This window comes from Pteropus alecto, unplaced genomic scaffold, assembly GCF_000325575.1.
Source record: "Pteropus alecto unplaced genomic scaffold, ASM32557v1 scaffold76, whole genome shotgun sequence".
NCBI lineage: Eukaryota > Metazoa > Chordata > Mammalia > Chiroptera > Pteropodidae > Pteropus > Pteropus alecto.
This window is the reverse complement of record NW_006443138.1, coordinates 14,389,457-14,399,181: the sequence shown is the minus strand read 5'-3', so window position 1 is coordinate 14,399,181 and position 9,725 is coordinate 14,389,457. Positions and strand designations below refer to the sequence as shown.

General features: G+C 39.7%; 1 long non-coding RNA gene across 1 annotated transcript in view; it reads left to right on the top strand.

The window, feature by feature from the left end:
• Positions 1 to 9,725, top strand: part of LOC107196529 — a 34,874-nt gene that overhangs the window by 2,873 nt on the left and 22,276 nt on the right. Inside the window, exon 2 of the long non-coding RNA XR_001517946.2 lies at positions 672 to 795. This is a non-coding gene — a long non-coding RNA (uncharacterized LOC107196529). The remainder of the gene's footprint in view (positions 1 to 671; positions 796 to 9,725) is intronic.

The window sequence follows — 9,725 nt, the reverse complement described above, 5'->3', positions numbered from 1 at the left end:
CATGTCTTGGTGACCAAGATTGGATCATGTGTCTATTGTAAAACCTGACCAGTGAGTGAAATGGAATTCTCATGGTGGATTAGGCTATTCATATGGAGTAGACTCAATAATGAAGTCAATCACCAAGAACACTACACTCTGCTTACAAACTTTCTCATAGCACTTTTCACACCATTCCGTAGTATTCTCTTCACTTGTCTGTTTCCTCTGACAGGTCAAGGATCTTGTCTTATTTATCTTTCTCTCTCCACATCCTCTAGAAGTTTATAATCTGGTTAGAGCTATAATATTAACCCACACACATATACATTTTAAGTAAAGGTATACCACGCTCAGTGAGATGGCTGTGTTCTTGAATTTGGGCACCCTAACTTAATCAGCATCATAAAGGACGATGATGGCAAAGTCCACTGGAAATGCATTTCCACTTTGTAGATTAGCGATAGCCTTTTCAGTCTCTTTAGATCCCCTGAAGTCCAGCTATATCTTTGATTTTTGGTCAGTCTGCTCTAGATGCAATGAAGTCTATGAGGCTTTTTACAAAGTCAAAGGACTTCTACGAGTCTTATTGACTAAGGAACTTTATTCTGTTTCCTTGAAGGTGCCTAGAGCTGCAATAAAACAGATATTTGAAGGTTTCCTGGGATACTCTTTCTCCTTTCTTTTGGCAGGTACAGCTTTGTCAGGCATCATTGATCAGATCTGTTTACCAGAACATGAAATAAATGAAGAGAGACCACGTTGGAATAAACAAGACACTTAACTCAGGGTAGCATGGCAGAACTCTCAGTGGCTGTAAGTGCACAATATAGTCTACTGCATTCAGAGCATAGGGGGAAAATATATCTATCAATTACAGAGAAAATACATGCAAACAATTATAAAATGTTTTTGGAAAATTATTCAGACAAATACTCTTAAAAGATATTTCTATGTGGAATGACATTAGATAAGGTATACTGTGCTAATATATTAAATGACAGTATGGTGAGTTTGTTTGGGGTAACTGTTCTGCTCATCTCTTTTTTGTTTTTGTTTTTTGTTTTTTGTTTTGGATGTAAATCCACAGCCCTATTAAAAGGGTGGGTTTAGGTCGCCAGATTTATACCATGGAACCCACACGTCTGTACCCCATAGATTGTACAGGGAATATGGAAATCGGACCTAAGCTCAAGTGGTTAGATTTTCATTCTTAGTTTCTTCGTGACCCCAAAATTGTGTTCAGATGATGTTAAGTTAGGCCCAGTGCCCCAGCTGGGTATTAGTTAGGATGAGGTTTGGCTCTGAAAGGTATAAAGCAAAAATTGTGTTGCCTCAATGGGATAGAAGCTCATTTTTCTCTCACATAAACATAGGCAGTGCAGGGTTTGTATGGCAAGTTTTTTTCCTAGCCATCAGGGACTTAGGCCCCTCTCTTATTGTTCTACCATCTTCAACATGTGTGTCTAGCCAGTGGTATACTGGTAAACTAACTCTCTGGGTGGGGGGAGAAGCCTTGATTATTAGCATTTTCCTGATTCCTATGGTGGAAATATTTTCACCATGGCCAATTTCAAGCTACCAATGGTTTAATAACCAGTTTGAAAAATTCCTAAATGTTCAACAATCTGCAATCCTGAGCCTATATGGCTCAGGATAATCCTAGCATAGCACTGCTTCCCCATCATGGTCAAACACGGCTGCCCCAGCTCCAGACATTAGAATTGCATTTCAGCTAATAAGGAAGGAAGAAATCAGAAGAGAACAGCAAACTCCTCTTCTTTTAGGATATCTTCCAGAAGTTGTGCACAGCCACTTAAATCCCACTGGACAGAACTTAATCACATGACCACATCTGCTTGATAGATATATTCTTTATTCTGGGTTGCCATATAGCAAGCTAAAATTTGGGTGTTTCATTACTAAAGAAGAAGAGGGGATACATTTGGGGGGAAAATCAGCAGTCTCTATCACTAATGGGAACTCCCAGTTCCACATAAATGCCCAAGTTAATGAGGAGGCAGAAGCCCAAATTAAAAAGAAGTTAGTTTTCAGAGTGAGAAGAATTGGAGTGGGTTTACAGCAGGGATGATAAATATGCAGCTTCAGATAGAGAAGGAGAGAATAGCTGCCAATTATTTAAATTTTAGTGTGACTAATGATAATACCCCTTCTTTCTCTCCTGAGTTGGAACTAATTTAGGGACAGATAAATAAGTCAGGCAGATGGAGATAACGGTGTCGACTTTATTACTGATTCGACTGCTTGGAGGAAAACTTCAACCCTAAAGTAACAAGGCACTCACTAACTTTACCACTGAAACAAACATATCCACCTAGTCGAGGTGGAACTGCAAAGCTGCAGTGCTGCCCACCTTCCTACCCCTGATTTTCCCTGCCATTGCACCAGCCATTGAATGCTCTCTACAGAAGAAAAATGGGTGAATTTTCTTCTCGCAACTTCACTAATCAGACAATTAATTAAAATTGATCAAAGCACAGTCAGAGAGGCCAGGATATGTCTGTCCATACTGACACATGGAGGAGCTTTCTCATCTAGTACTCAAGACCTTTCAAACCTATTGAGATGTAGCTAATCATCCTGCAGTTCGGTTGCATGAAGTCTCTCTGAATTCTTACAGCTTCCTCCATTGATTTAAACGAGCACAGATGGTTTCTCTTACAACAAACCATGGTCCCTGACTCAGCAACGTAATTAAGGGTTGTATTACGTGGGCCAGACACTGAATGCTGTCGTTCACAAGAAAGTTTATAAGAGGGTTGGAGGAGACAAAGGACTTTTCATGGAAGTGGTAAAACAAGCTTGTTCTTCAAGTCTGGGCAGGATTTTTGATTGGCTGAGGGAGTGGAAGTGTTTCAGTCAAGGGGAACTTCATGGAGGCAATGAGAATGGGGAAATGAGCGTGGTATGGGTAAGGCACAGGGAGGAGACCCCGAAGACGGGCTGAGGTACCTGTTAGAGAGCAGCGGGAAGTCAAGTTAGACAAGTAGTTTGGGACCACCAGACGGACAACCCTAACAGAGACTTGAGTATGTGGTCGAAGGAGAAGGAAATTTGTAGCCATTGAAGAAAAACAAAACATGATGTTTTTCACAGATTATTTTGCAGAAAGTTTAACTCCCTGAACTTTTTAGTTGCATGGACAGATTCCCTTTTTTGTTTACCTATTTAAAATAAATAGCCCTGACTCACGTGTACACTTATAAGGTATAGGGAAATGATTTTCAAACTTTTGTGTGTATTAGAATAACCTGGAAGGCTTGTTAAAATACAGATGGCTGGGCCCTGCCTGCACAGTTTCTGATGTAGTAGATCTATGAGGGGCTCAAGAATTTTTGTTTTTGGAAGATCCCAGGTGATGCTGCTGCTGCTGGTCCTGGGATCACACTTTGAGACTCGCTGGGATAAATGCTTGCCTGGGATGAATCCTGTCCAGTTTTAAATGAATGAATGAAAATGAATTCCCTGAATCATAGAATGAGAGATTAGATGAGATGGTCTTTGAGGTCTTTTTGAGTCTACGCTTCTGTGATTCGAAACTATAGGATACCCTGTTCATATTTGTTCCATGTAATAGAAATCTCAGTGTTTACTGAGATTGTTGTTATCCCCTGTCAATGCTTTCATTTTACCTGAGGGCTGGTATCATTACGTCGGAATCCCGAGGCACATGATTGGACTGGAGATGCTTTCCCAAGAGGAAAAGCTTTTTTAGCATGGGCCTTCCACACCTCCACACTCAAGGCAAGAAAAAAGAAAAGTGGCAACTGATTCAAATAGTGCCTGTACTACTTTAAAAGGTAAAAAGAGAAGGGATGAGATATTTTTCTCTAAAGGAAAAATGAGATTGACCCAGCACCTGAAGCTTTGAAGAGCATTTACTTAAACTGTTAAAAACGGTCAGCCTTAAGAAAATATTTATCTAATTGTTCAAAACAATCAGCTGGATGTTTGGCCAAAGGAGTCAGAGTCTTCTTAGTGAGCTCAAACTCTCAACACAGAGGCCCAGGGCAAGCTGATCTAGCCACAAGTGGTGGGGCTTTTGTCAGTATTTGCAGCAGCAATGCCCTCCTTGCTCTAGTTGGCCTACGTACTACTGGCTGAGTGAAGACTGGCTTGAGCAGAGACAGTGGCTGGCAGCCACATGGAGAACTGTACCCAGATCGGGGGATTCCCCAAATTTCATTTTGAGTGATCTTTATATGCAGTCGCACATGAAGGACGTGAGGCAGAGAGGTGATGTGTCCAAGGCAGCTGGTGACAGGGACGTGCAGCCCTTGGCAGCAGAGGCAAGATTTTGAGGGATTAGCAGGACGTTGAGGTTTCACCTCTTTTTTCAAGTAAGATGGAATTTGTGGTTAGAACAAATAGGGAAGTGGTCACTTTTTTTTTTTTTTTTTTGGCTGAGAACTCGCCACATGATATAATCTGTGGGTGAATTCTCTCATAATCAGGAATTCTTCCATGATAAGTTAGTAGATGTAGAAAATTTAAAACCCTTGAGTCTCTGTCCTAAGCTGGGGTAACCTGATCTTTGGGAGTTGGGTTTATTCAACAAATTAGAAACACGAGTGGGGTGGAAAAAGCGGCCACATCTACCTAACCCAGTCTCCCTAACTCAGGTGGGACTTTGTAACATCGACCTCACCGCTCGATAAGATTTTAAATGATCTGTGCACCATTATTCCTGATTTGGAAGCTCGTGGTTGATTAATTGTATAGCTAGCTGACTTTATATCCAGTTCATGCCACATTCTCTCTTCCTCCTGGTCAATCTTTATTCTTTTATGTTATATGCATACATTTCTATCTAACCCATTATATTGCGATTTGCTTTGCAGTTGGGCTGTGTCTTATTCATTATTATATTCCATACAGTGAATATCCATCAGTAATATTCTTAATACAAGTCTTTTTCTAAAACTGAGCACTGATAATTCCTCAGGTCAGCATCTTCTGAAAGGGAGAGAGGTCAATTAGAAACCGCACTACTACTGGAGGGGAGACTGGCTTGAGCAGAGACAGTGGCTGGCAGCCACATGGAGAACTGTACCCAGATCGGGGGATTCCTCAAATTTCATTTTGAGTGATCTTTATATGCAGTCGCACATGAAGGACGTGAGGCAGAGAGGTGATGTGTCCAAGGCAGCTGGTGACAGGGACGTGCAGCCCTTGGCAGCAGAGGCAAGATTTTGAGGGATTAGCAGGACGTTGAGGTTTCACCTCTTTTTTCAAGTAAGATGGAATTTGTGGTTAGAACAAATAGGGAAGTGGTCACTTTTTTTTTTTTTTTTGCTGAGAACTCGCCACATGATATAATCTGTGGGTGAATTCTCTCATAATCAGGAATTCTTCCATGATAAGTTAGTAGATGTAGAAAATTTAAAACCCTTGAGTCTCTGTCCTAAGCTGGGGTAACCTGATCTTTGGGAGTTGGGTTTATTCAACAAATTAGAAACACGAGGGTGGGGTGGAAAGCGGCCACATCTACCTAACCCAGTCTCCCTAACTCAGGTGGGACTTTGTAACATCGACCTCACCGCTCGATAAGATTTTAAATGATCTGTGCACCATTATTCCTGATTTGGAAGCTCGTGGTTGATTAATTGTATAGCTAGCTGACTTTATATCCAGTTCATGCCACATTCTCTCTTCCTCCTGGTCAATCTTTATTCTTTTATGTTATATGCATACATTTCTATCTAACCCATTATATTGCGATTTGCTTTGCAGTTGGGCTGTGTCTTATTCATTATTATATTCCATACAGTGAATATCCATCAGTAATATTCTTAATACAAGTCTTTTTCTAAAACTGAGCACTGATAATTCCTCAGGTCAGCATCTTCTGAAAGGGAGAGAGGTCAATTAGAAACCGCACTACTACTATAATGCTTTCGCCCCACTGTATCTTGCTCATTTTGACCCCATTGCTTAAAATGTCCTTTAACTTTGACTGCCAACAAATTCTTTTTTATCCTTGAGAACTAAACTCAGCCACTGCTTTCTCTGTGAAACTTTCCCTTTTCTGTACTAATTCTGGCCTTTAAACATTCTTATAATTATTATATGAATAAAAATAAATTGTTTACATGTTGAGCTATGAACTAATTGAAGGAAGGGTCTATCTCTGAAATTCTTAACTGAATTAAGTTCTTAACTACCATGAAGGCAGGCAGCTGCTGTGTGCTACAATTTCATGGGCTCAAGGAAAGCTCCCTGGAGTCCCCCTACCTGTTCATGAAAACATGGTATAATTCAAAGCTTCAATTCCTATTTATTCCCTCAGCTCCTTGAGAAAGGTCATCCTTGAAGCTTTTAATAGAGGTTGATTTTAGTGCTAAAGAATTCAGATCTCTTCCGTTTTTGGGAAAGAACTAACGAGGCATAGGAGCATGGGGGAGGGTGGAGATGAAGGGTTTATCTTGGGTCATGAAAGATAAACTTTGCCTAGTTTCTAATTTCACTAAGACTTGAAGCTGTCTAATGAGTTAGCCCAGTGAAAAACTCAGAGTATAGTGAAGCTCATATTCAACTCATCAAGGCAAAAGAAGGGAAGATTAATCCTATATACATCAATCATATGTTGAAACCGGGTCTGAAATGCTTTTAAAATCTTAGATGGTGAAGTGGTGGAGGTGGCGTAGCTCTTGTGTTGAGTGTTGCTGTGTTATTAGAAATCAGGCTGTGCTTTGAGGCCTTGAGACCCCAAGCTGCAATGTCTTAAATCCTAAGAAATGTTAAGATATTTCTGTTTTTAGTTTTTTTTCTCTAGGAGAATTCATGAACTCATTTCTGCATCTTCTCTCCTAGAAACTGAGCTGGTTGGACACTGATTGGTCATGATTCTTTGTTGCTCATAACTATTGGCAGCTTCATGCAGGATCTTTTTCCTGGGCAAGGGTCAAGGGGTACTAGTTAGTGAATAATATTCTTTTCTTTTTAAGAACAGGCAATGCCGCCTCTGCTAGTTTCCATGGCTGCGTCTCTGTGCGTCTCGATATTGGGAATCATTTGCTTTTAATCGGCTCATTTCTGCGCCTGACCAGATGAACTTTGTGTTTTGTATTTGTGATTTTTATACATGTCACAGTGTCTACTGACAGAGATGCATTACTTCAAAGAGAAGATTACAAACAGTTTCAAGCCTGCTATAGAAATAAAAAGTGGGACGATGAGGAAGAGAGCAAGTAACTCATTAAACGTTAATAGGCCCACGGTTCATGTTTAATTTCCAGAGACTACCGCATCCAATCTAGATAAGAATAAAATACGCTGCATCGCTCTGCTGTTCTGTACATGCTTTTACATACTGTAGCCTCTATTCATACTTTCCCAGGTTTTCTCAGTACTCATGCAGGTAACATACCTATGCTGCCTTGCTTATCTTCCCTGTTTTTCCACCGAGTGGAGCTGTAACTGCACTAAGCTGAAGTAAACAGAATTCCAAACATCAAAGATTGAGTACATGATAGTGAGAATGACCAGAAGTTTCGGTTTATCAATTGACAGGAGAAGGGAAAATAACTCATCAGGTTTGGTTTGAAGATTTCAGGGTGTCGAAACCAGACTTTTAGATCTTAATCCAATGAGAATGAAAGATGAACTACCTCTGGTGTCTGTTCATGACAAGACATTTCTTTACTTTGGGATACAAATCTCATCTTGCCGTGGTCTGAAATATTCCTTTCAAAGTTGTTTGTTTTTCAAACTATAGTGCTTTCCAGGTGTGCTAATTCTAGCAGAACACTAGGATCCGGTATGTGGAAAAGGTCCTTTTTTTGTGGTACTCAGCTGGCAAATATTTATTATTGCATACTTTGTTCTAGTCCATGAGGATAGAGCAGAGAAACAGATAAGTCTCTGTCCTTAAGCAGTTTGCATTTTAGTGGAAGGAGACAGATAATAAAATGAAATAAATGAAAGAGGGTAAAGTGCTAGAGAGTGAACTAAATTGTCCAGGAAGGATCTTTCCGAGGAGTGACGACTGAATTAAGGCCCGAATGTTGGGAAGAAGTTTCCATTTGACAATTTTGAGGGAGCAGGGGCTGAACTCAGTATGTTGGACAGAAACAAGGCCAGTGGGTTGAGATGTGTTGATCAAGGCAAAAGGGAGGTGGGGTAGGAGAGGAAGGCAGAGGCTGGGTCACTGAAGACCTCGTAGGCCGTGGTTAGGAGTTTGGAGTTTACTCATGTTGCAATGAGAAGTAAGTCATTATTTTATGCGGGAAAGGGATGTAATTATAAGAATTAATTGGCTGCTGTGGAGAGGATGGACAAACAGAACAAGTGCGACGGTGATGAGGACCTGTTAGTGGGCTTAGACCAGGGCGCTAACAGTGAGGGGTGACATTGTCAGTTTAGAGATATTTATTGTCGTTAGAGCTACTGTCACTTCCAGACGGACTGGATGTAGGATACTAGAGATAAGAATCAGGGTGGCTAGTAAGTTTTTGACCTGAACATTGAATACAGTGGGGCTATTGACTAGGGTTTCTGGCGGAGGCGATGAGAGGGCAATGGGACAGAGAAAATGATTCTGTACAGAGTTATTTTCAGGTTTGTGTAAAGGAATTACTACTCCATGGATGTAATTAGAAAGCTGCAATAATCCTTCTGGCTAGTGGTATCTGCAGAAGATGCTTTTAGGTGATAGTTTATTTCCCACTACTCACTTGCCTGTAACTTGTGGCCTAGGTGATGTGTTAATACCGGTAACACGTGATTTCTTTAGTTAGATTTCTCCCCTAGACTAAAATGATACTAAGGAAGTGAGTTGGGATTCTAATTCATTCTTCAGGCAATAGAGGACGAGGTTACAAATTTATTTTCAATCATATGGTTTGCTTATTGGCTCTAGGGGCTTTTGGAATGTTAAATGAGTGATAAAAACTCGCTTTGAGGGTAAGGAAGTAAACACAGGTAAATCCTTCACTTTCTTGGGTTTAACAACCCCCACTGAAGAGCAACCATATCATATCTAAAATGCCTGATTTTATTGGGCCACTCTATACATATATATAAATATATGTGTATATTTACATATGTATATGTGTGTATTTGTATCTATATATGTATATGTATATGTGTATATACATGTAGAGAGAGGTCTTTTTTCTGTGAATATTGGCATATATATCATACATATATATGTAAATACATATACATATGTACGCCAATATTCACAGAAAAGAAAGACATCTATCTATCTATTCACCCTGTCCCCGTCACCATGAATGTGACATAGCAGGAACATTTACAATATTAGATAAAAAAAAAACTGGACAGAATCTTACAAGAATAATGTCTCATTTGTTCATACATTTCTTCATTTATTCATTCATTCAGTCAGTCAACAAGCATCTACTGTGTTCTAAACATTTCTTAGGCTCTATGGATACAAAAAAGTACAGTCTATTATTATTTACTGGCAATTGCTATTAACCTATTTAATTTTATTTCATTTTATTTTTAAAAATTAATTAATTATTTTAATTGAATAAATGATTAAATTTTTTTTTTTTCTCCCTGTCTACCTCTCCCCTGCCCTCTGGTAACCACTAGTCCATTCTCCATGTCCATGAGTCTCCGTTTGTTTGTCCTGTTCATTTGTTGCTTTTAGGTTTATATCCCACATATGTGATATCATGTGATTTTCAACTTTTTCTGTCTGGCTTATTTCACTTAGTATGATTATTTCAAAGTCCATTCATATTGTTGCAAAT